General features: G+C 35.6%; 2 protein-coding genes across 3 annotated transcripts in view; both read left to right on the top strand.

Moving 5' to 3' along the window:
• LOC110377229 (annexin B9) overlaps positions 1-25,478 on the top strand; it is a 367,919-nt gene that overhangs the window by 37,418 nt on the left and 305,023 nt on the right. The gene's annotated exons all lie outside the window — the stretch shown is intronic.
• The window catches only part of LOC110377220 (atrial natriuretic peptide receptor 2), a 52,432-nt gene continuing 48,370 nt past the window's right edge, over positions 21,417-25,478 (top strand). The window contains exon 1 of the mRNA XM_021336013.3: positions 21,417-21,559. The gene's annotated coding sequence lies outside the window, so the exon portion shown is untranslated. The remainder of the gene's footprint in view (positions 21,560-25,478) is intronic.

Below are 25,478 nucleotides of genomic sequence, written 5' to 3'. Positions count from 1 at the left end.
ACTTATATACTTGAAATATTTGCGTTTTCGTTTATTAAAAAAAAATCTAGGTACCATTACCCAGGTTTGTCACCATGCCGGACTGCCGAACCTGAGGTCCCGGGTTCGATCCCCGGTTCGGTCGACATGTGTGTGATGAGCATGTTTGTTGGCCGTGGTCTGGGTGTTACAATATGTATATATGTAGCTATATGTAGTTTATCAGTTGTGTTAGCACCCATAACACAAGTTAATCTAGACACACGGCAGTGTGTCCGCCAAGTTCGAGCAAAAAAAGCGACACACCGGCCGTGGGTTATATTACACGAACCATTTCGGGCCAAATTCGACCCCCCTATAACTCAAAAACTATTTTATTTACGCAAATCAAATTTCTAGTATCTGTTGAGACCCCCTCACTTATCTAAAATACAAAATTTCATTAATATACCTATTGTAGGTCTTGAGATATTGATGTCAGAAAATCGCTATTTTTACTATACACTCACTGACTGACTGACTGACTGACTGACTCACTCATCAAAAACCTAGACCACTTCCAATGGTCGTATTGACTTGAAATTTGGCACGGAGGTAGGTCTTTATGTCAAGGTAAAGGGAAAAATCTGAAAATGGCCAAGTGTGAGTCGGTTTCAAAATAATGAAGGTGTTTTATACCCGGTGTAAATTTATACCCCTAAGGAACTAAAACGAACTAAATTTATCTATATTTATATAATACATCTTCGGATGGTCGTACCGATCTGAAATTCGTTACAAAGGTTTGTATTTAGTCAAAGTAAAAATCTGAAAACGGCCAAGTGTGAGTCACTTTCGAAAATAACGAATACGAATAACGAACGAAAAACGAATAACGAACGAAACTTTGATCCACGAACATAATATATGATAACATGTCATGTCAGTCAGTTGGTAAATCTAGTCCATTTAGTTAATATAGTTCATTTCTTTGTAAGAAACATAGTGCATATTAAAAAATCTGAAAGATAGTATAAATGAGACATTTCTTTAACTAACTTCATATAAGAAAAAAATAAAATAAACAACCTTACAAAAATAAATGAAATCCCACCCAAAACAAAAATGTGAAAGACTGCCAAGTTCGATAATATGGGAATGCTTCGCCTATAAAAGAAGTGAGATCTGAATTAGTACCAAGTTCCATACACATACCTCAGTTAAAAATAGTTACTTTTTATTGATGTTACTTGGCAAGTTTTAATGGAATATTAAATACTTGATTCATAGCGTTTAGTAGGTTTATAACAAGGTGTAGGAAAACTTGCCAAGTAACATCATTAAAAAGTAACTATTTTTAACTGAGGTATGTGTATGGAACTTGGTACTAATTCAGATCTCACTTCTTTTATAGGCGAAGCATTCCCATATTATCGAACTTGGCAGTCTTTCACATTTTTGTTTTGGGTGGGTTAATACTTACTATGGGGCTAACCGACCGTGTGTGAAAATGTGTCCAGACATTATTACCCAGGTAATTTAATCTTTTAATCCAAATATTTTCTTAACGATTTAAACGTACGAAGCATAGAGATGGGTTCTCTACAATAACTGAATATTCAAATGCAAATCAAAATAAACATCTTCGAATGAACGATAAATAATTTATCGTTTCTTTGACATCGAATACAATTTTGAGTTGTTTATTCGGATAATCTCGCCGAGTTATGATAACAAGGCTCATGCATTTTAATGAGGCTGGTATAGGTATACCTAGGTATAATATTTGTTGAGCGTGGGTAAACAAAAATACCTGAGCAGTGAGCCTGAACAATGAATTTGATCGGGGACGAATTTGTAAACATCACAGACTACCTGAGGATATTTTAGATAAAGCTTTATGATTTCGGTAGACATTTTTATTGTTTAGTCAACATGTTGGTTGTAATAAGCGATGTTGGAGTAATTTTTGTCTATATAGTATAGAATTTTGAGAAGCGAGACGTGCATTGGCATTAAAATTAATAATGCTACTTTCTTGCTGTTGATGGTTAAAAAAGTGTGGTGGCCTAGTGAGTAAAGAGTCAACCTCTCAAGTAAGATTGTGTGGGTTCGACTTCAGGTCAGGCAATGCAACTTTTCTATTTCTATGTAGATACTTTCTAAATATCCAAGTGGTCTACCAGCGCTGCAATACCTAGTATCAAAGCCAGTTCTTTGAGACTTATTACTTAATACTCAATAACTACAATCATACTCCAGACTCACAAAGCAGACAAACTCGCAATACTATAGGTAGTTAGTAGGCAATATAATAATAAGCGTCGGAATGCGCGTCACGTAGTCACTCTGTACGTCGGGAGAGCACTCACTGAATACCATATAATAAGCTTATTGATGTGAGATCATGGGTGAAATATATTGCTAATAGAAATGCAGTAGCTGTCTCTGTTTGGTGTGAAATTATCTTTATGACTACCTACTTGTTTATTTATTGCGTCTAGACCTTGTGGGGAAACACTTCTCAATACATTTGAGAATTTATGGAAAGCTCTAAAATGTCATCATATCTATACTAATTTAATAAAGAAGAAACTTTTTTCATCGATTTGAAAAATCCCTTCACTGCTGGAAACAGTGGCGGATTTACAAACTTGCCGCTAGTAGGCCATTCAATTTTTGCCGCCTCTAATGATTGTGAACTTAATGATATTTCTGTCAGTTACTAGATTATTTTTGCAAGCCTCTATGTATGTACCGAAGAGTTTAATGTTAACAAGTTTGTATGACAGCGACTTTGAAGCGTAAAACCTCTGTAACTTTTAAACGGCTCAATCGATTTTCATCATACACTAAAAAAAAAACTAAATTGAAATCGGTTCATTCGTTCGGGTGCTATGATGCAGTGGCGACATAGCATCGGGTGGCACCCGGGGCGGACTACCTATTGTGCAGCCCCCCAAAAGAAAAACGACAAATGTAAATACTTTTCTGTTCCAAAACTCAATAATTTTGTAAAGTGAAAAAGTCGCGAGCGAAGCGAGCGCGAATTTTTTTTTAGTTTTGGTACCCAAAAATATCTACCCAAACAAGAGTGGAAAAAAAGCACTGTAAAGAGAAGAAGCCGCGAGCGTAGCGAGCGCGAAATTTTTGATGTTTGGGACGCAATAATACCTAAAGAAATCAGAAAATAGCCACTGTCAAGTGAAAGGCGCGAGCGCAGCGAGCGCGAAATTTTTTGAGTCTTGGAACACAAAAATACTCAAACAAGTTTGAAAAAAACCAGTGTAAAGTGAAAAAGCTGAGAGCGCAGCGAGCGCGAAATTTTTCGAGTTTTGGACACAAAAGTCCTCCACGCGTCAGTTGTTTTTACTACTTCGGTGCTTTAACTTTTTGTTAAATTGAGGACTCAAAGAGTGCAGAACAAACCAGGAATGATGAAAAAAGCCGCGAAACCGCGAGCGAAGCGAGCGGATTTTTTATTTTATTTTTATTGAAACGCTATTAGAATATTTTAAAATTCATGATCACGTAAGTACCTAAGTATATGTATATTACAGTTTATTAATTTTGCGTTTATTAATCGTCTATTTATATATGGATTGTGTACTCATATACTCAATTATAAAAAAACCTGTAAAAAAATTGCTAATTTTGCCGCCCCTCTAAATCTGCCGCTCTAGGCACTGGCCTACTTGGCCTATTGGTAAATCCGCCACTGGCTGGAAAGCTACACTCTTCCCGAGTAACATAGCTATATTTGATCCCTAGACGGGCAGTAGTTCCCAAGGAACGCAGGTGAAACCGGTAAGGATGACTTAAAGAATTTCCTGAAAACTCAGGTCTGATTATCGGCGTTGTCTTTCGTATTTAGCTTAGGTAATTTAGTAGCTAAGTATCATGTTACAATTCCAATTATCATGGTTCCTCTTGGTTCTCTAATATGCATTTTTCGAAACAATAATATACTCAAACCAGCTTCCAACAATTTTGAATAACTATATACTTAAAAGAAAAACATTTCTAATATAATAGTAGATTATATTATATAACAAAGCGGCAAAACTAGAGGAACGTCGCCGGTCTGACTAGACCATAAAGTAAATAACCACTAGAGAGCGCACTCGCCAATTTCTTCTAAGAACACGACTCACCACTGCGGGCGGGGGGACGCGGCATAATCCGCGGCTACTATTGGTCAGTTCACGGTCGCTACTAAAGGATCGTACTGATCGTAGCCTTATAGTACGCGCAAAATCACTAACTTTTGGCGAGCGTCGGGGCACTGTATGCGCAGTCAAGTGGTTTTATAGTCTTTGGACTAGACGGAGTTTAAATTGGAATATAAAACAATAACAAAGTTTCGATGTTTTGTTTATTATACGACACTAATATAATTAAGTTTGAAAGTGTTAGGCTCTTACGCGGTTTGTTTGAACGAGGATGAGATACACACATACAGTAGGTACATTATATACAGTTTTTGAAAGTATAATCAGCATTTCACAGCTGAGACAGTTACTAAGGTATTAGGTTTTATGAATTAGGTTAAATTAAATAACCAAATAGCTTGAAGTTTTACTTGAAGCATTCACCGACCCTGGCAATTTTATTACTGTATTTATGTTAAAGTTAATTTTAGATAACATAATATTTGCACAGAAGTTTGGTAATGAATTCTTTTTTAACGATGATACCTCTATGGCCAAAATATACTGACGGAAGAGATGTTCGACTTTTTCCTATTTTTCAATAATACCAAAGTTATAAATATTTTTACACAAAAATATTACCTTTACCGAGCGGAGGCCTATTCCATTCATTGTTCTCATTACTAATGTGTTACACGACCCCACAGTAATTATTTTCCGAGAATCGCGTGTATTTGGCACACGGTTCATGACGGTAACTGAATAGAAAACTTCTTGTTGACTTTGAAAGGGCGCGCTCTCAGAAATTATATTACTCAGACCCACTGAGTAATGAAAGATGATGAGCGGAGATGCCATAATGCAGCGGTAGGTCAGGCGCCTTCTTCTTGGTCAAATTCGTACGATGGGTAGTACTAAAACCATCAGTAACGATTGAACTAACGGGGCGTTCGGGTTCTTAGAGACATACATATGTCAACGATTTTTGGTATTACGATAAATTTTCGGGTCCAAAGAAGGCGTATAAGGGCGAAAACAATAACTATTCTCGTCCCCCGCTCACCCGCATTTGGCGCGCTTTTTTCTTAGGAGATTTTCCGCTATGGCACCTCCGCTAGTCATTTTGTTTTCCATGCTCAAACCACACTCACACTTACTTTGTTGTGTTTCCAGTAAGAAAACCTTTTCCTCTAACCGAAGCAGAACTTTACCACGATTTGGGGTAGAAACGAAAACCAAGCTTAGTAATAATTAAGTACATAGCTACCTACTAATTCGCTTTTCAGGGCCTAATTTTATCTTGAGATATTCATGAAGATCTTACATTATTTATTTGAGGTTCTATTAAAATATGCTCAAAGGTTTCTTGGACTAAGTGTAAGGTAGATTGGTAGACTGTATAATCCTTATTAAGACTTAGGATTTCTTTTGGTAAGGTACGCTGATACGCTCACACAGTGGGTACAACACTATCTATAACTTTTTTTTGGGAATTATTTCGTGTGTAGTGTGTAAATGGATTTGATATATTAGCATCGGCCTTTTTTAGTTGCTACCTACCTACATAGAGTTTATTGAGAGAGAACGGGTTTAAACCACATAAAACCCTTTTGTTCAGGTATTGGTGTTTTGATCAGGTAATATTTTGGGATTCATGCCTTAGGCGTTGCTTGTCAGTACCATACACTGCCTTGTCTGTTCAAAGGGTTCCGTACAGTGAAATAGCGATAGAAATAGCAATTTATTTCTGTTGTTTGATCTTTTATCATTGTAAAGCCTAGCTAGCAAAGTATACGTAAAATAAAACTAAGGAAAAATGTTGAAGTGTGTTGTGAGGATTAACAAATGCGCAAAGTTTTGAACCTCACGAAATATCCAACATTGTGGTCATTGTGAAAACTTATTATGAAGGCTTTTCAACTTTCTGGTTTAACAGTACTCACTAAAAATATAACCCAAAACCCATATTAGCGTAACCTACCACAGATTTGAAAAAGTATTGGACTGAAGTTTGGCTACAGCACCACCTATTGTATTTTATCCACTACTCGTTAACAATCCTGTTTAAACTTTTTGGACCGTAATGCAAATTAAAGGATCCTTCTGTACATTGTGAGACCCTCAAACTTTAATATGAGTAATACAGAAAAGGGATTGGATCTTACACAAAGGTAGACTAAGTTCGAATTAATTTCCTTACAGCTAGTTTACAGGCCCACTGTTCTTGTTCAATGGAAATAAATTCAATTACTCGCGTGATTGAACTTTAATTGAAATAATAATTTAATTTCTTTATGCTAGCGTTTGGGCAATGATAGTTGATGCTTAGTCTGGAGTTTAGAATAAATCTAGACCTGAATTAACAGCACATTCAAGTAAAGGATATCTTTAGGCATCGCGTTTCAGTAGAATGGACCTGATTAAATAGAAGATTCAACCATGACTAGAAACGTAGGTACTGGTACTGGAATAAAACAAAATAAGAGTCTGACACTTTCTCACTGCTAAGCCACCTCAGAAGGGGATTTGATGATTTCCACATCCACATTTGATTATAGCCACTATTCTTTCACGCAAGGTGGGTGGTTTGGAAATAAACACAAAATAGGTAAGTATTTTAAGTGGACTGTATACCTAATGTTACGAGCGATGTGTATGCAATCAGGGAAAACGTACGCGTACCTGGCTCTCCAGCGTTGGGCGTTTCAAGATGGCGGCAGGCGGCGGTCTTCCCGATCTCACAACACAATAGCCACGTTCACACCCGCGGGCGGATTATCACAAGCAGTTCGCTATCCTATAGCAGAGGTGAGGATGCGTCACGGGAGAAGCACGAGCACTTTCTCTCGGCGATGCGTTTACTTTCAGCGGTTTAGCAATGGAGCGCGAGCGCGTCACTCGCGCCAGGCGTGCGTAAGAACAGGAGCGGGAAGTCGGGGGTGGGGGTAGCATCGCTCGTTTGAATGTGGTCAAACGCAGTACTATTTTTTATTGATGATAAAAAATATAGATGGCGCTACCAGTGGGGAAGGTTCATAAAGATAGATAGATAGATAGATATTCTTTATTAGGTACACCAATTTTACATTCTTGATCTTAAACTAGGTAGTTAAAGTAGGTGACATAATGGGCGGTCTTATCGCTAAGAGCGATCTCTTCCAGACAACCTTAGGATGGATTGAGACGAGAAGGAAAGCTATACAAAAGCATTAAAGGACCAAACATGACATGATTGATCGGTACATGAGATAGACAGGCATCACAGGTAGGTATACTTGATAGAAATTGTTGAAAATCTCACACGCTTATCTCAACTAGAAAAAGAAAACTGCTGAAAAGCCCCAAAGGAAAAGATTCGCCTGAATCACAGTAAATACCTACATACATTTATTTTGCGGTCCTATTTCCTTTGCCAAGTCAAATGTGAACATGGAAATGTCCTAAAACCTATGTCTAGTATGATTTATTGTACACTTAAAGGCAATGAATTCGGGACAGTTCTGAAAATATATTACTGGTATGATGTGGTAGATAAATATAGCTGAAATATCCATTTTATTCCTATTTAGGAAGGTATCCCATATGAATGTTTTCTTATACATCGCGTACAATTATAATTAACTAACTGTGTCCAGGTTTCATCCGCGTCTCGTGAAAACTTTTCGGATCCGGATTAATCTGTCCTCTGCGATAGTCTAGCTTCCCAATAGACGAAAAACTTTTTCAAATTGGTTCTGTAGCCTGTTTCGGTTTGCAGACGAGTACATAAGAGGAGTACACAAGAGAGTATATAAGAGGAGTAGGTACATAAGAGAGTTCACAAGAGGAGAAAATAACAGGTCAATCCATTAGATTAGAACATCCTCTGAAAACGAATGGATATTTTAGCTCGAGTTTGAGTGTTTGTGATCAGTAAATCGGCAGATTTTGATCAGTAAGATTCTGCGTCCTCAAGTGTAGTGCGTTGACCTCTATCACAGTGATGTAGATATTCACGACACGTTCCGGTCAAGCTCTCGTTTGCCGTGAATTCTTACTGTAGTCTTTTGTCTGTCCGCATGTTTATTTCATTCTGATTGTATTGTCTTATCCTGTCGTTGTACAGGCTAATTTGTGTTCTATATTCAGTTAAGAAAGTTGTGTTATGTGTAGGATATATGTATTATTTGTGGGATATGTGCAAACAATTTAGCCTAAACGTGTTAAAGAAAATCTTTTATTATTTTAAATTATACATAAATAACTATAATTTCCTTATAAAGGTCGCCGGAAGACGCTGGATGCAGGTCGCCTCCAACAGATATCTGTGGAGATCTAAAGGGGAGGCCTATGTTCAGCAGTGGACGTCCTATGGCTGAGATGACGATGATGAACTATAATTTCTATAGGTGGTGATGCAGTGTTGTTACACCACCCGTGGTGGGCTGTATCGAAGGACCGTAGCGGGTGCGGGAAAATAGCTTGGTCGGTGATTAGGCGAACCGAGACACAGTATGAGTGAAGCTAAAGGGTTTTGGTGAAAGGAAAAAGGACTTACTTGTGCTGGATGGTGGACGTGCACGTTGTCGCAGGCCTGCGATGCTGTTTCCTCTACGCGTAGGTTAAATACACTGTCACTCACGATTAGTTCTTGTGTGCCGGCTACACTAACACTGATTTTATGCGGTTTGAGATGAAGCGGTGCGGTTATTTAATTTATTTTCACATAAAAATGAGGAGCGGTGTTGCGGTGATTCGAAAGGTTTTCGGAATACAACGGCGGGAGCGTTGCGGCGCTAGTCGCGCCGAGAGTTGGTGCGCGCATCTTCCTTCTCTTTCTGGTGTATTGTAGCGGGATAGGAGGGAAAGGGAAGGATAGCCAACTCATACTGTGCGGTTGCGGAAGTATTAAATGTTAGAAAAGATGCGTTCAGAAATTGTATTAGAAATAATATAACTAATGAAATTAAAATGTAAAACTTGCGCGAGCAATAGGTATTAAATGTATTTATAAGTTTTAAAATAATGCCTTTTCGTTAAACAATTTCGTAACCATTTGTTGAAAAATACATGTGATATATTTCGGTGGAGAGCGTTTTTTTACTTTACACCCAAAAATCTATCCCTGCAGAATCTTTCATCTCTAAGGTTTTTACTATTTATTTATGTTACAATTATGAAAATATCCTCGTGCTATATTTTCCGCGTCATCAGTTGCGTAAATTGCGTCAGTGATTCCCGCCATTTCATGTTCAGTTAAGCTTTATCGAGATGATACGGCACTGTTGGGCGAACTGCCAGTCTCGTGTTCGCGGATAGCCCAATCTACATTATAATGTTTATTTACCTGTAGGTATATCATTTTTGTCATGAAGTGGATAGTACTTAGAAAGTGTCGTGAGGGAGAGTTAGTTCGGTTCAGGAGTGTAAGTTATAAGGAAGTTCTGGTTAAATTATCAGTTTCAGGCTGTTTTTAGGGTTGTTAAATAGAAAAGAAGCGATGGAATTCCTCATCTCTCATTCAGCGCAGGGTGAGAATATGATATTAAAGCACAATTATTATGATATTATTAAATAAATACACGAATGCTAAAGCTAACGTTCAGTATTTTTGATACTTTATAGAGCTCACGCGGACGACGTAGCTGGTATCAGCTACTTAGTAAAAAATAAATCAAAATCATCATCTAATTCCGTTCTGTACTTTTTGCGTGAAACAGTAACAAACGTACATCTATATATCTTTACAAACACAAGATGAAAATGAAATAACAAAGAATATTTGCATTCAGAGAAAAATGCATTTTACTGCAACTAATCTAAAACTACCCACGTGATATAACTGTGATGTCTAGGTTCAGAACAAACGGAAAGGTTATCTAAATAAATAGTTCCGACGACTGGTTCTGACATTTCAATTGAAATCCCATTTCAGTTGAACCCGTTGAGGTAACATTGTTCTGTTAACTCGCAACGAGTTTCAGCTTATTTCAATGTTGTACGAGATACATATACTTACATTAAATAAAAGATAGAAAAAGGTTCTTACTTCGTTATATTTGGAAACTTTAACCTGTGATATTTTTAGCTGTTATAACAACAAACACATTGTTGGTTATAGAAAGTTTATTGTAATTAGAATAGAGACATGGTAATTAGTTACATAGGTAGTTCACAAACACACGTCGTACTTATCTAGATAGCCACGGTCGCGAGAGCTAACACATCGTGCGAAATACATGGCGTCGTGCGCCGGACTGGCGACTCAGCGAGCGTCCCCGCTCGTGAGAGTAGGCCCTCGCTCCCCGCACCCCTCTGCCGGCCGGCCACGTATTGGTCGGCTCGGTGATCATGCGATGGCCTTATATGGCCATGGACTCGACCACGAAAAGTAGGCGCGCGTTACACTGTGTTTTTTTGTCATCCCGTGTATCGGGAAAGGACAATGTTTCGAGGACTTATCGTCGTTACGATTTTTTGGATTAATATAGCTTTGTTTATCCGTAGTACTAAATACACACTTATGATTTTAATTTAATTCTGATATCGGATATTTTGATATATTTGAGATACATATATTGATTCAGCGAGGGATTGCTTAAAAAGTAGAAAACAAACAAAATATTTAGGCACCTACGTATTTAACAACGTTACCGCGAGAGCAAAATGTATTGTTAGCAAAATGTAAAGCTATTACGATGCTAACATAACAGGGGTGCCACAATACTACATGCAATTAAAATGCAGTCGCTTTGACAGTTTGGACACGTAATTTAAAAAAAATGATAATTGAAAGATTTCATATATTTAAGAAGGTACTATGTTTAAAGAAAAAAAACAGTGACACACTTGATCAAGTAGGTACCTATCGAAACTAGACAGCAACTGGTACAAAACTTCCTTTTTTAAAACATGTCAGAAAAAACATCCTGCAGAATATACTTAGTTTTATGAGATCTTTAGAGATCTAAAACTACTAACCCTACACGTGCTATAGTTATTCGCCACGTCTAGACCGATTCCTAACCCTTAGCATTTACTGGCATAACAACGCTGAAAGTTTCAATTTTCTCACAATACGCCCTTGTTGCAAGCATTGTCTGTTAAACCCAGACGTAGCTACAAAACTGCAACGTTGGGAATATGTACGGAAAACTTTCAGGTAAGCTTCTAGAAAATTCCATTTAGACTGGAAAATAAGCTCATTATTGTAATAGGAAAGTTCTAAAGGAAATGGCTTGATGTTCTAACTATGTAATCAATTTTCTGATTGAAAGAAAGGTGAGGAAATTGCATTTTCCTGATAGAAGTCGGTTTTAGCCTTTTTCAACAGAATTATTGTGGTGTACAATTATGCTTTTTCTTTCTAGAGTAAATAGAAAAAGTTGAACAGGAAATTTCGATAAGTATCAAGTTTCCGAAATATGAAACTTATCTTTTTGAGGCGACTGTGATTATTTCTCTTCACTTTTCCTTGTTTTGGTTGACTGTAAGATATAGTTCAAATTGTTTATATAGCAGTGCGATCATAGGATCATATATTCATTTAATTCATTAGATACATTCAGGCATATTAAATCGCATCTTTAGATAAACTCAATTAATTTATACGCAAATATAAAACAGCAATTCTTCTGGATACACTGTTAAACTGCCTACTATTTGATGTTAACATCAGTTAATCCAATACAGACTCAACATTAACCACAAACAACCTCACTAACTACACACACAGCTATAATATGTATGTTAACGCTACACTGAAATCCTGTGACAGATTAGCGAACGCTCCACAGAGTTGATAGACAGACTGACAAGCTGTCACGCGGAGACAGCCGCCGAATTAATTCCAACCGCGCTTTCCACGCACAACTCCGAAAACCATTTCAATTGTCATTTTGTGAGTAGAAGTTAATTTAACTTATATTTCACTACCATCCTAAGGTAGGTGAAAGCGTTAAGTTCTTGATAGTATAAAAATAAACAACTAATTTAAAACAAATGAATGCACAATTGTATAATTTACAGCTGAACATTTTAAGGATAGTAAAGAGTTATAAATCAATAAACATGTGCCTACTTAATGCATTTATGATTGTAACATAAAATATCATCATATCCATTGGGTATAAATTATGTCTCCACTATTACATGACGTATGCCATTTACAATATGGCATGTTATAAGTTAAGCGCTTAACTAAAGCATGACTGAGGTATGCCTTTCTTAACGAAAAAATGCCTTGTTTATTAGAACAGTTTCTGGTGACTCCAGTGTAAGAATAAATAGAATCGGATCAATAGAATCACTAGAATCGACTATCTTTCTCATCTGAATGTTCGAGGAAGCCAATTGCTGCTAAGATTTCGGCTTCAATATTTTAATCAGAAAACATCCGAACATTCATAAAGTTCCATTTGTATTGGATAAAAGAAATAAAGTGAACGAAACACAAAATCTCCGCCTAGAGATTGCAATTTCCGTCAAAGTTCCATTCTACGTTGAAGCGTCATTTGAAAACGATCCATCATCTGAAACTGAAAAGGAATTTGTGTGAAACTCAATTTCAGGATAATCTAGGCCACATTCGTTCGATCAAAGCTTTCGGACCGACCTCGGGAAGGTAGAAAAAGAAATACAGAGTGATGGATTCAGATTGGTTCTAGTTTAAAAGTTGAAGTAGATGTTTTGAGTTAATACTTGCTTTAGAAATTAGTTTTTCTTTGTATTATATTGAATCTCTTCTACAACTAAATCCAAAACGCTTCAAAGTCTGCTTCAATAACAATTTTGCGTATCACATTAAAACCATGGAAATCAAATTATGTTAAATGTTTAATTAACATTATATATGCATAAGTAGTGTAGTTTTATGTTATTTAATATTTTAGTAACATTATGTTGCATTTAACATTTTGTCTGTTTGTTCCGCTTTCATGCCAAAACTGCAGAACCAATTAAAATGCATCGCAAATAGTCTAGATTCTAGAGCTTAAGATAAGACAAAGGCATTAATAGTTCAAAATTAAGTAGTTATATTCAGTAGATACAACATCAAAACCCACTTACATCTTCATCTCAAACAAGCCTACTAAAATACAATTTTCCTCCACGCCCAGCACCAATAAAACGTATCAGGTTAAAAGGAAAATCCTGATTATTTTCCATCAGCATAAGACCTTAATACCAGGCCGTCTGGTCCAGGATTACTGGCGATAGATCACGGACACGTGAGCCGTGTGCTAATGGCCACGTGTTCTATCCCACATACGCTCTCTTTTACAGTAATAGGGAAAAAGGTTACTTAAGTACCACATGTTTTTAACACGCTTATATTAGCTTCACTTACTTCACGTAAATGGGTTGAGGAGGTCAGATAGGCAGTCGCTTCTTGTAAAGCACTAATACTCAGCTGAATCCGGTTAGACTGGAAGCCGACCCCAACATAGTTGGGAAAAAGGCTCGGGGGATGATGATGATATTAGCTTCACTTGTAACTATGTACGTATGTAAGAAAATCTGGAATCTTAATTACACAAACTTCCCGGTCTTCGATTAAGATGAAATTTTGAACACGCTCTGTGTTCTAATGACATTAAATGATTAGCTAAGAAACGTCATTATGCATGGCGCGTGATTTTTTATTATTTTTGAACTATTTTGCGTAAGATTAGGCGGGTTAGAAAATTAAGTTCTATTGTTTGATTACACGGTCGGTTAGGAGAGAAGTTAGCCTATTGATTAGCTTATGTTATGGGTGTTTACATAAATGATGGGCTGCTCATATTTATAGCTAAACCATGACAATCATTAAACATGCTCATCACACAAATGTTGATCGTACTAGGAAACGAACCCGGGACCATAAGTTCGGCAGTCCGGTATGGTGACCATTGCACCGATTAGGTGTTCTTAGGCGATTATCACACTGCCCCGCATGATGCAGCGTAGTGCGTGGATGCGTTTTTTTCCGTTGTATGGAAATATCTCCGTTTGTATGGAAAAAACGCATAGTCCAACACACTGAAAATGCATCCACGCGCGTTCATGCGGATCACGCACATACATGCGGAGAAACACGCACCCCCGCGCGTAGGTGCGGGGCAAGACGCAAGGTATGGCACACTGAATCCCGCAGTGCCGCGCGTGATTTTGAATGGGCCTGACGAGTATATTTGAAAATGGAAGCCGCTGTGCGTGAATTTACAAAACGCACCTACGCGCGTGAGTGCGCGAAAAACCCGCACGATGATGCAGATCTGCATTCCCGCAGGAACGCGCGTAGATGCGTCGACACGCAAGATGCAGCGTGATTCGGGGCAGTGTGAAGATCACCTACTTAGTAGAACACCGAATATTATATTGAAGAGTTAGTTATTGTATTGTTGTCGAAAAGCGTAAAAGTTTCCTAAATAAATAAAGATAATGGATAATTAATATCCAAAATTGGTTGTAGTTTCAGATTTCACATTTGAAAAAATGATTAAGTATAAAAATATCTTTCACTTTATCACATTTCAACGTATGGATATGTTTTGACGTTCCCTATGATACTTCTTCTATTTTATCTTTAACAACTTACACGCGCTTCAGGAGCGAAACTAGCACGTGTTTATAATACTTCTAACGAACGCCACGAGGAAGTATTGCTATTGAATGTCATACTGTTTATTAAGCTTTATTCAATGATGTTATTTAACTAGGAAATCGAGCAATCAGATCACTGAATACCTACTTAATTTCCTTTAGTTGCATTTGAAATTATTAGCAAAAAAAAATATTTTATTTGCCTTTATTGTGTAATTTTGTAATTAGAGATTTGATTTTTTCTGCAGAGACATTTTTTCAATAACATTTTAAATGGTAGGTATGTGCCATTCTGACTTCTCATCGGATAGCGAAGAAAGCAAGGACCTTAACGATTGAATTTTTGGTCATTACAAAAATATTCAAGTAAGACTTACGAATTAATGTACTCGGCATTATCTGTGAACAAAACAAATCACTTTGAACAACAAAGTCCGAAGCCATAACTTACTATTATTTGGAAACTTACACAATCAAATCTGAAGTTTGTTCATTGAGTGAAGTATAATGACTTCCGAACGAAATACAATAAAAGAAAACAAGTTAATAATCACAAAGTGTCATTACTTATGACCTTTGAAGAGAGTCAAGTTTTTTGTTCTTATAGTCAGAGAGTTACAAGTGATACGACATAATAGTCTTTTATCTAGTAAGTAGTGGTTTTCTTCCGGCTTCCCCGTATCCTGGGGGAACTTCTTTCCGTACTGGGATAAGACATAACCTATGTTTCTAGAGAAAAGTACCTTTTCAGTTAGGTACTTACCTTTTCAACAGAATTTATCAAATCGGTTCAGTCATTTCGGAGCCTTTCGAGTAACTACAAACAATGAAAAAAAGATGCTCGCCTTATATACATTAGTATACATGAACCAACGCCATTTGAGAACCCTAGATGCATATTAAATTCTTAACACAATTAGGGACAAATTAGGGTTTTTTTTCTATTAGTATTAAATTACTGGTTTATGTGCAATTGGAAAACCGGCCAGAAGAGGGTTGAATCTATAAAAAAATCGCAATAGTTTACCCCTACATATTCCGTAAAAAAACAGCGTAAAGTTGTGTAACAAACTCCTAGCCTATCAGACTGGCGGACAGCCAAATCGCTTCACAAAAGAGTGCGTAATAAGCAACGTACAAACAAAAAACCTAGTTGCCGACCCAAAACGTTGTTTATCGGGTTCAAAGGTGAAACAATGGATTGTTTGTTACGAAAAACGACTTTTGGGGATAATTTTCTTCTACATATACGACGTTTGAGAGCAAAACATGTTTGACCGTAATTCCTTAGAGAGGTATTTCTTGTATCCATGCTTAGAACCTTTGAATATTGTACGGTTGGGTTCATAGCAAATTAAGCTCAGTGTAATTTCTGTGTCTGTCAGTGCTCTAAGTAAATAATTGTTTTTTTGACAAGTTAAAATTTGTATATCTATGCTGTATACACTGATGTTATAAAGTGGAAACATTACTAGTTTTTTTTTCTATGTTTGTTAGCTTGTATTCTACTAAGTTGTATTGTACTATAGTGTAAGAGAATTTTTAGAAGATAAATTGTATAATTAGAATAATTTCTGTTTTTATTTATTATCAGTTTTTTTTGTATCTAATAGTTTAATTTTGCACGTTTTATGGTAGGATATGGTAATGCTCCTTTTGTAAAATATAATAAGATCTACATGTTACATACATTTGAACTTATGTTTTTTTGTTAGAACAAATTATAATGGTTGGTTGGCACAGATCGGATTCAATATTTGCACGTAAATATTAATAGGTATGGACATTTGAAGTGAAGAGTCTTCACAAAATAATTCCTAATACATAAAAGTCGAAATTGAGTACTTTTTTTTTGCAAGGCCGTTAACGAGGAAATAAATCCCTACCAAAAACGAATGAAGATCAGTAAAAACTAAAACAAAAAGTTAGAAGTTCTTCGGTTTACTTCCACGGAGTCGGCAAACTTAATTTGCTCGATTTGCTTTACTTGTTTGTAAGGTTTATCTATTTATCTGGTGGTATAACCAAGTATTCTTATGTTGAGATCTCTGTAAACATGGCCAGCTAAATGAATCTTAGTATGTACCTGACACAAATATCATCATCTGCCGAGCCTTGTAAATGAAACAAATATTATAGCTTGAGTAAATACCTTTTTTACAAAAAATAAAACCGACTTCAATAATAAATCTTCTAAAATTTTCGAAAAACGGTACAGCCAAACGTGAGATAATCGCGCTCAAACATACATACAGGTCAAACTGAGATTCTTCTTTTTTTTAATTCGGTTAATGATTGGTAATTTAGTTTACTTCATACTTTCAAAAGGAATAAATCAAAGGCCATAGCTGACTTGAATATTGAGTATTACGCTAGTGGGCAGAATCAGAAATGAGTTCATAGTCTTTTCTAATGATGTTATGGCAAAATAAATATGTAGTTACTTGATGGCCTTGGTAATTTTATCGATATTATTATGAATTGAGTTTTAAATTGATTGATCTAAATAAATTACGAAGAGTGTTTTGACTCCACGAGCTAAACTTGGTAACGTAGTGAATTATTTTTTAGTTCAAAGCTGTAGTATTTAATTTGGAAATTTTCGTTTATTTACTTGTTCAGAAAAAAATATAACTTGTACTTTGAAGAAAGAAATATTAGTACTAAGAATTATGTTTGTTTTGAATGCTTTGTAATTAAGAATATATTTATTTTTTACTTATGTATTCGACTTACGTGGTTTTAAAAGCTAAGATTAATTATAGGTATAATTCTTATTTATGTCTCCAGCCTACCCAAGGGTTAGCCAAACCTCTGAGTACAGCAGTAGCAACTCATTTGCCAGAGTACCGCTAATATATTGATGGCTACTTTGGGTTCCCTTCGCGGGATTACCTCCGAAACGACCATGAATATATGAAGACAAACACTACTAAATAAATACGTAGGAAGCTCAGTATAATGGGGTTGAGTAATAATGTGGTTTTTAATAATGCAGGTTTTTGTTTTGTTTTACAAGCCATTTCTTTGATTTTTTGTCAGCCAAAAGGTAAATGCCATCGGTCTGAAGTACTATGACGCGCCAAAATATTCATTTCTGGTCTACTCGCTCTAATCTATTCTTTCTATACTAATAGAATAAATAGGACACTCCTTTTTTTGTTTGTTTGTTCTCTAAAGGTTCCGAAACTATTGAACCGATTTGAAAAATTATTTCACAGTTAAAATGCTACCTATCTTCTTCCCAAATAATATAGGCTACATTTTATCCCGATTCGGCAGTGGTTTCCAAGGGGCAGAAAAACGGCTAGTATTGAATAGGCCATATATTTACGCAAAACGGCTCTCGTTTAGCATAATGCTACGATATCCTAGAATTCCAAACACAATACTCCTTACTGAGCAAACGTACCAAGATTTCCTACAAACTAAATGCAGCCTAGTTTATCCAACAGTTATGTACAAGTACTAACATTTGTACACAAGCGGGGCTGATGCAGATGCGGAGGAACTTTGCTCAGATGGTGACGAACGTGTGACTGAATATATAGTTGAGTTACCGTGCACTAATGTGCTCAGTTATATACCTACATATGTTTTAGTTTACGGTGTTTCTGTACGCTTAGAAAATAGTACGTTGTGTTAAAAGAGGTTTTTTTACTACAAAAGTACTTGAAAAATGAATTCTTGAAATAATAAGGCCCAAATATACCGATATAAACGTTAGTTTTCTTAACAAGTGTTTCTGATTTTTCACTTCCAAAGAATACTGTTGTTTTACGAAAAACAGACGTTTATGTTGTTGTTAAAATTAGTACTAAAACCTATACGAAAACATTGCTTTCGAGCCGGGTATTTAACCTATAGAATTGACTATGTTTGCTTCTGGAATGATTAAAACAACTGTACACTATAATAAAACAAATGAACATACTCAAACCATAATCCAATACACCAAACAAACGCTCTTAAATCTCTTTATCTACAAAAACTTACGATAAACTACAATGTTCCCATAACAAATGATCTTGTGAAATTCCCCAGAAAGGGCACAATATATCCACTTACCTATCTAGAGGTATAGATGTGTGACCCATATCGGCGATAGCAAGCCATTAGTATGATTAATTAAAATCCCAGCTGAAACCTTTTCAGGTTAGTGGTCAACCGCGCCGGTATTCAGTACAGGACTAGTGTTAAATACGGGAAAAGTGCTTTGTGGAAAAATAGGTACCTTTTAACAATATAGGGAATAGTTCAATTTAATTTATTCATTCCGGAACACATTGGTCCATAATGATTACTTGTAACTGTTACTAATCATTATGTACCAGTTGTAACTAATCAGTTGTACCTCCCAGTTTACCCTATAAAATATTAGTCGACAGATATCTCGTGAAGTTTGATTATCTCCGCTACACACTCCTAAATATACAAGTTATTCTTATAAAAAAAGCTTGTTATTTCAAAATTCTAATCGTAATTTTTTATTCAGAATTCTAGAAGAGAAGAGCTATTTTCGTCATTGTTCTAATTTTTTACGGAACCAAAATACATGTAGAACATATGTATATGCTTAGTTATTTCAGTAGCAGCATCTATGAGTTAACAAACAAAATAAAAACAGCATCCAATTCTACACAAACAGCCAAAAAATATTCCGATAGCAAAGAACCATGACTCCATAACAGATAACTACCATTAATTTACTTTTTTTTGGTCTCACAAACACAATTTTGACAAAATACGCAATAAATCACGGACATATTGTCGAGTGATACGGCTCAGGTGAAATACATACATTGGGTTACGGCGGCCATGACACTTTTTATTAATGAGAAATAAAATAAAGCTGTACAGTTTGATGCGAGTTGTAAACGAGGTATGATTAAGTGACGTGTTTATTTTGCAGAATTTTGAAGCTAAGAAATGAAGTAATTCTATCAAAGGAAGTAAGACTAAACATACATAGGCTGACAAAGCTAGCATCGCGTTGTTGTAAAATATTTTTGCAATTACAGAACAGTGGCGATGAAGATAAACTACTTCAAAGTACATATGTATGTGTGACTACGAAAATACGATCTTCAAAGGTCTGAGTCACTAAATCCATTTTACTTTTCATCTTTTCCGTCCATCAAAATATGTGGTAGGTACGCATGTCTCCTTACTTCCATTGTTTTTGATGAGAAATCCTCAAACGACCACCCCCGCTATGGGTGCAGCGTGAGGGAGTGTCAGACTCTTACCGACTAAAACCTACCATGTTCCTTCTTAAGCCCTTTATGTACCAGAGCTTCTATAACTTATTCACAAAGATCTGAAAAATCATTTTTACCGAAAAACATAAAACTTTTCCTCATAAATTATACATTCTACAAGCTTAACCCCAAAACGACTATGGGTAGACGATAAATATTTATTACAGGTAACACAGCCGTTACGCTAAGCTATGAAAGAAAATAACTTTGTAAGTGAATTCAAATGGCCATACTTACAGGTAGAAAACAGGTAATATATGACTCGTTACTTTTTATGTGATTTCTTGTTTATGGACGAAGTTTTTGGAAGCAAAAAAGTTGGTTAAACATGAAAAGAAAGTATCACGGGTGCTTCCTATATAGCCTGGAAAAAATACAAGCCCATTGCAAACTCACAACAGAAATCAGTATGAAAATGAATGGTAATATGCATATTACAGATCTTGTATTTAGCCGGTATCAGACAGACTGAAAGCTTTGATGCAAAAAAAAATACAACCATTGGGTCAACTGTCGGCTCACTGTTTAATCTGCAGAAGCTAACTAGTACTTCAAAGAAATATATTTTGTGTTATTAAAGTCAAAATGAAGTCTACTATGTTAGAAAGTTACTACAAGTAGACATAAACTAAAAGACACCAAGAAAAAGAATTATTTCATGAAGTCATATACTCCGAAATACGCAAACTAATCTAAAGTAGATGCCTTACTAAAAGCCCAAACCTTTACAATCGTGGATTCTCTAAAACTTTCAAACTAAGTTAACAAGACCAGGTATATTTTTCTATATCGATCCAACCTATTTTCAAACGCGGTAAAAGCAAATGGAAAAATAAAATAACCTTGGTTTGTTGATCAATGTTAAAAGCTATAAAAAATATGGGTCATAAGCAAGGAGGTCTCAAATACATACTCTCAAAAAGAACACTCAATGAAAAATAAAAGAACATCGAAAAATGTACCTTTTACGACCAAACCCTTGACATAAAATAGTCAACAATGTTTCAAACAAAAATACATTCATAACAATTTTCGCTTGATCTTAAAGTTTTCTACTCTTTCAAATTATATAGGTACCTATATTTTTTATCGGAGATAGTACGATTTCATTTTGATATTTTTCATATTTATTTTTATCGAATTTATTGGATGGTTGCTAATTTTTGATTTAAGGTCGTCAACTTTATCAATTTATTTATTGCTGATAAAAAACTTCTTAAAACAAATTGAAAAAGAAAGGCTTAGACAGCCATAAAGTGATAAGTTTCAACCTCAAAGAGCTTAAAAAATAAACTTATATCACAAACTTTTTGAACCCAATAAAATCTAAGTTCTTAAAGAAAATACATCTCAGTATGAATATAAGTATAAATGATGGAAAAGACAAACATAGCACACCCTTGAGGCTTAGGCGTCTCATCGATCACCAAGGAATTCCGTCGAAGCCTTCGTAGGCCCTGCTTTGTACGTGAGCGAGCCAGTCGCGCCGCGCCCGTAGCCAGCTACGCTCGTAGCGCCGTAGCACCGTAGCACCGCTACGAACGTGACGTACGTACTATATTTATAAACAAGTGCTGTATTGTGAATGTGGAAGTGAGTTTACGGGAGTTTTGTAACTTACATGTAAGTTTTAGTTAAGTTTTACTTAGTTTTTAGTTTAAGTTGGTTGTTTTATTTTAGTTTTGGTGGGTAATAAGATTGTCGTTTCTCTTGTAGCACTTTAACTTTTAAGCTGTATGAATAATTTAGTCTTTCTTCAATCGTCTTTTCTACTTAAGATAAGGTTGGTTATTTGAATGAATAATTCCTTAACAAGGTTTAGATATCCAAATAAAATATTTTTAAGTATTTTTATCACCAAAAATTAAGTAAAATAAAAAGTTTTAGTAGATGTAATACAGAACTTTCTGCTACCTTACAAAACAAAAAAAATAATTCTCTCTTCAAAAGCGGAGGTGTCATCATGAAGTTCAGGAGGCTGCGAAGTGGGTCAATGATCCCGCATCACAGTACATAACGCTACTCAGAGACGTGATACAAATTTCAACAGGTTCTATATTTAATTGGGACCTCGAAGCCTCTTTAGAACCTTCGCTATAGCAGCTACATTTTTAAATTTAATTACCTACCTTGAGAATATTTCCAACGACTTTTTATTTCATTATAATCACACATTTTTAGTCCTTAACTTAATCATTAATCTTAAGTTCTTCCGTTAATTATTGTTATTTTACCACTAGTATTATTTCTCAATTTGACCGCACTATATATATATCACTTAAAGCTAATAAAAATATCAAAAATCATTAAAATATTTTGTCTTTCACAATTAACATTACTGTGCTTTTACTCTAAAAAAAAACATCAAAAATATTTCGTAAACATTTTTTGGGAACGCAATTTTAAATTCTGTAACTTCAAAAGGCTGTCCAAAAGTTACATCGCAAAGCATTTTTCATAAAACGAGCGTTCCAAATATTGCACTGAAAATATATCCTGTCATGTAGTAACTTGCATGCATATAGTTGCATCGTATATACATATGAATACGGAAAACTATGCTGCGGTCATATTCAATTAAAGGTTTGTGAAACCTTTATTTTGTAAAAGCTTGTTAGTATACAAAGTATGTCCACGTTATATGCGGTCACCGTAAAATGTATGTGTTGGACGATGTGGGCCCATGTATTTAAAACTTAATTGATAGTTGGTCGGTGGATTAAATACCAAATAATATGTTAAATCTGAAACTAAAGGTTTGTAGAGTTTTCGTTTGACTGTTATCCTAATTTAATCTTATTGAATAACCAATTATGATGAGTAGGTACATTTAGTTATCTTGCTTGATTTCGTTACTATTTACTTACCTTAATGAAGAGGCAGAGGTAGAATAAGGTAAAGATGGGTTTACTGCTTGAAACAATAAGAAGGCATTGGATATTAGTATGACGACTGACATAGACAAATGAAAGCGGAAAACATTGGCGCTGATCCTAAATAACCTGGGAACAGGGGAAGAAGAAGAAGTGGTAGCTCTGTGTATTATGGCTAGCTGTTGGCCGTTCTAATGGCGTCCCAAGGGAATTATTTCCGACATCCCGATAAAAAGTAGTCTAATGTTTTACCAACGTGTAAGCTTTTTTTTTGCTCTAGTTTCATTCCGTCCAATATATTGAAAGACAAAGTAACATACTTACTAAGATTTAGAAAAGTCTAGGCAGATTATGTTGCTCCTCATATTGCACGTGATTATGTATCATTTAGGGTATATCCACTTCTCTATATTTATGTAGTTTTGACAACTCTATACAGATTATCCCCATTTTAACCGACCAGACACATTAACTCTAAAAGAAATCGTGACAAGAATAAACGCATCTCACAATCCGAGACATTACCGTTTAACTTGAAGTAATATACTAAAGCCTGTAGTTAATACTACTGTCGCTAGTTAATTGCAGTTGCAGTTACAGTTAATTGCCAATTACTGACCGCCGCAGCCTCTGAGAGTAACTCAGGAAAGTTATATTCATCCCGGGAGATGTATGTGAGCACATTTTGCTTTGTCACTTGGACTGGAAGATGGGCAGAAAGCTGGGTAGCTAGAAATGAAAGAATCCTTTATGAATTGGTTTTTGTAGAGATAGTTAATTATTTCAAAGGAAATCATTAGTGGTCTTCGTGATTTGTAAAAGCCGAAAATCGATCTCAGTGGCATGCACTTGGAGAGGCCTATGTCCAGCAGTGGACTGCTATATGCTGATGATGATGATGATGATGTGCTTTGTAGCTTATTAGTTCGTATACATTTTTTTTGTGAACCAAAAGTGTGTATGAGTTGGCGCGAGTCCACTGCTTATACAGAGTGCAATTTTGTGGAGGTATTCTAGAAATGTTTGTACGCAATTTGTTGCTAGAGTTAGTAGACAAGAAGAAACAATTGCATAGTGGTGGAATTTCGGTGGAATCGTTGTAATTTAGAGTCGAAACTATGAATTAAGAATTTTACAAAATATTCGCTTATTTAAAAAAGTTGATTATGTACTGCATTCTAAACTGTAATTCATTTTAAGTTACATTAATATTCAGTCCCATAGGCTTATTGCTGTATGCTTAATGTGTCGATTCTACGGTTACAATATACGTTACCTACATAAAAGTAGATTGGAGCATCCGCGATTGGCTGACATTTTCCCCCTACACAGACCTTTAGTTTCCAACTATTATTTTCCTTTAAAGTTGAGAGTAAGTGCGCGCTTCTAGAACTGAGGAGAAAAGTTTAGTTTTCAAGTGTGTTTGATAGTTCTTGAGTAAGATAAACTATGTCGTTAGAGAAAATAATGTGTTCTACACCACCATAGAATTGAAATAAATAATTCAGAGTAAAAAGAGGGTTGGAAGTGCACCTAATCATTATTATCCGTAAGATGAAGAAACCCACATAATATAATGTGGAAAGATCGGAACATATTTTTTCGTGAGTCATCGACTTGATTGAAAGAAACCATGTCAATTAGATACCCTGAATCTGCCAGTCAAGTTAATCAAAAGACTCAGGCTTGATTGTGAACGAATATCAATATGGATTTTTTACATACGAGAGCAACTTTTCACGATTTCCAAAGTTGGTGTACTGTATTCAGTTTTAAAGTAGGTACCCGTTTACTGTAGACAATTTATAAGCCCGAACAAACTATCGGCCGACTAAAAGTTTTCAGTCTGCAATACTGACACATTTGTGACTTACAGCCAGTTTCTTCATCAAAAGTTAAAGCCAAAGTTAAAGTTAAAGTAATGTCTAAAGTTAAAGTAACGGTTAAATTCAATTTTTCTATGAATTTTGCTGTCACCTTAGCCTTGAAAAAACGAATTTGACCGTTATTTTTACTTTAGACATTACTTTAACTTTAACTTTTGATGAAGAAACTGGCCGTTAGCCTGAAATAATTTCAGACCTTATTTTATTGTAGGCTCATAACACAATGAGACATTTTTCAAGGGCTCAGAAAGGCTACTCATTCTTTGTCAACAATACAATGAAATGAGCAGATTCTTCTACCCTAAAACATTTTATGTTTATTTCTCACATGGGTACTTGAGAGTGAGAAATAACTTCGTTGGAATAGAAGCAGGAAAAATGTGGTATCGGCTCATATTTACATTGTTCGTAGAAAGATTCTCCAGTATTATTGATCAGTTCTGGAAAATTCTTTCACGGAATCCGAGTAGCAATCAGTTTTGTTCGTTTTAGGAGAATATAGCGTTCAATTAGATATTTATTCCGATTCTAGAAATGCTTTTCTTGGTATATAATATGTAACATTAATGTAAAATATGCATTAAGTTTATTTCTCCGGTGCCACCCGCAGCCCGAGGGAACTACTGCCTGCACCCTGTTAAAATGTAGACCTTAGATTTCTTAGGGTCTAAATTAGGAGAGCTGTGTTACAAATATATTTAATCTGTTCAGTAAGCCAGTTGGCTGTTAAAAATTGTTAGTTAGTCTTTCATGGTTTGTCAACAAAAACAATAGGTGGCACTT

This window comes from Helicoverpa armigera, chromosome 23 (assembly GCF_030705265.1).
Source record: "Helicoverpa armigera isolate CAAS_96S chromosome 23, ASM3070526v1, whole genome shotgun sequence".
Classification (NCBI taxonomy): domain Eukaryota; kingdom Metazoa; phylum Arthropoda; class Insecta; order Lepidoptera; family Noctuidae; genus Helicoverpa; species Helicoverpa armigera.
The sequence above is the reverse complement of the archived record's forward strand: the minus strand, read 5'-3'. Positions and strand labels throughout refer to the sequence as shown.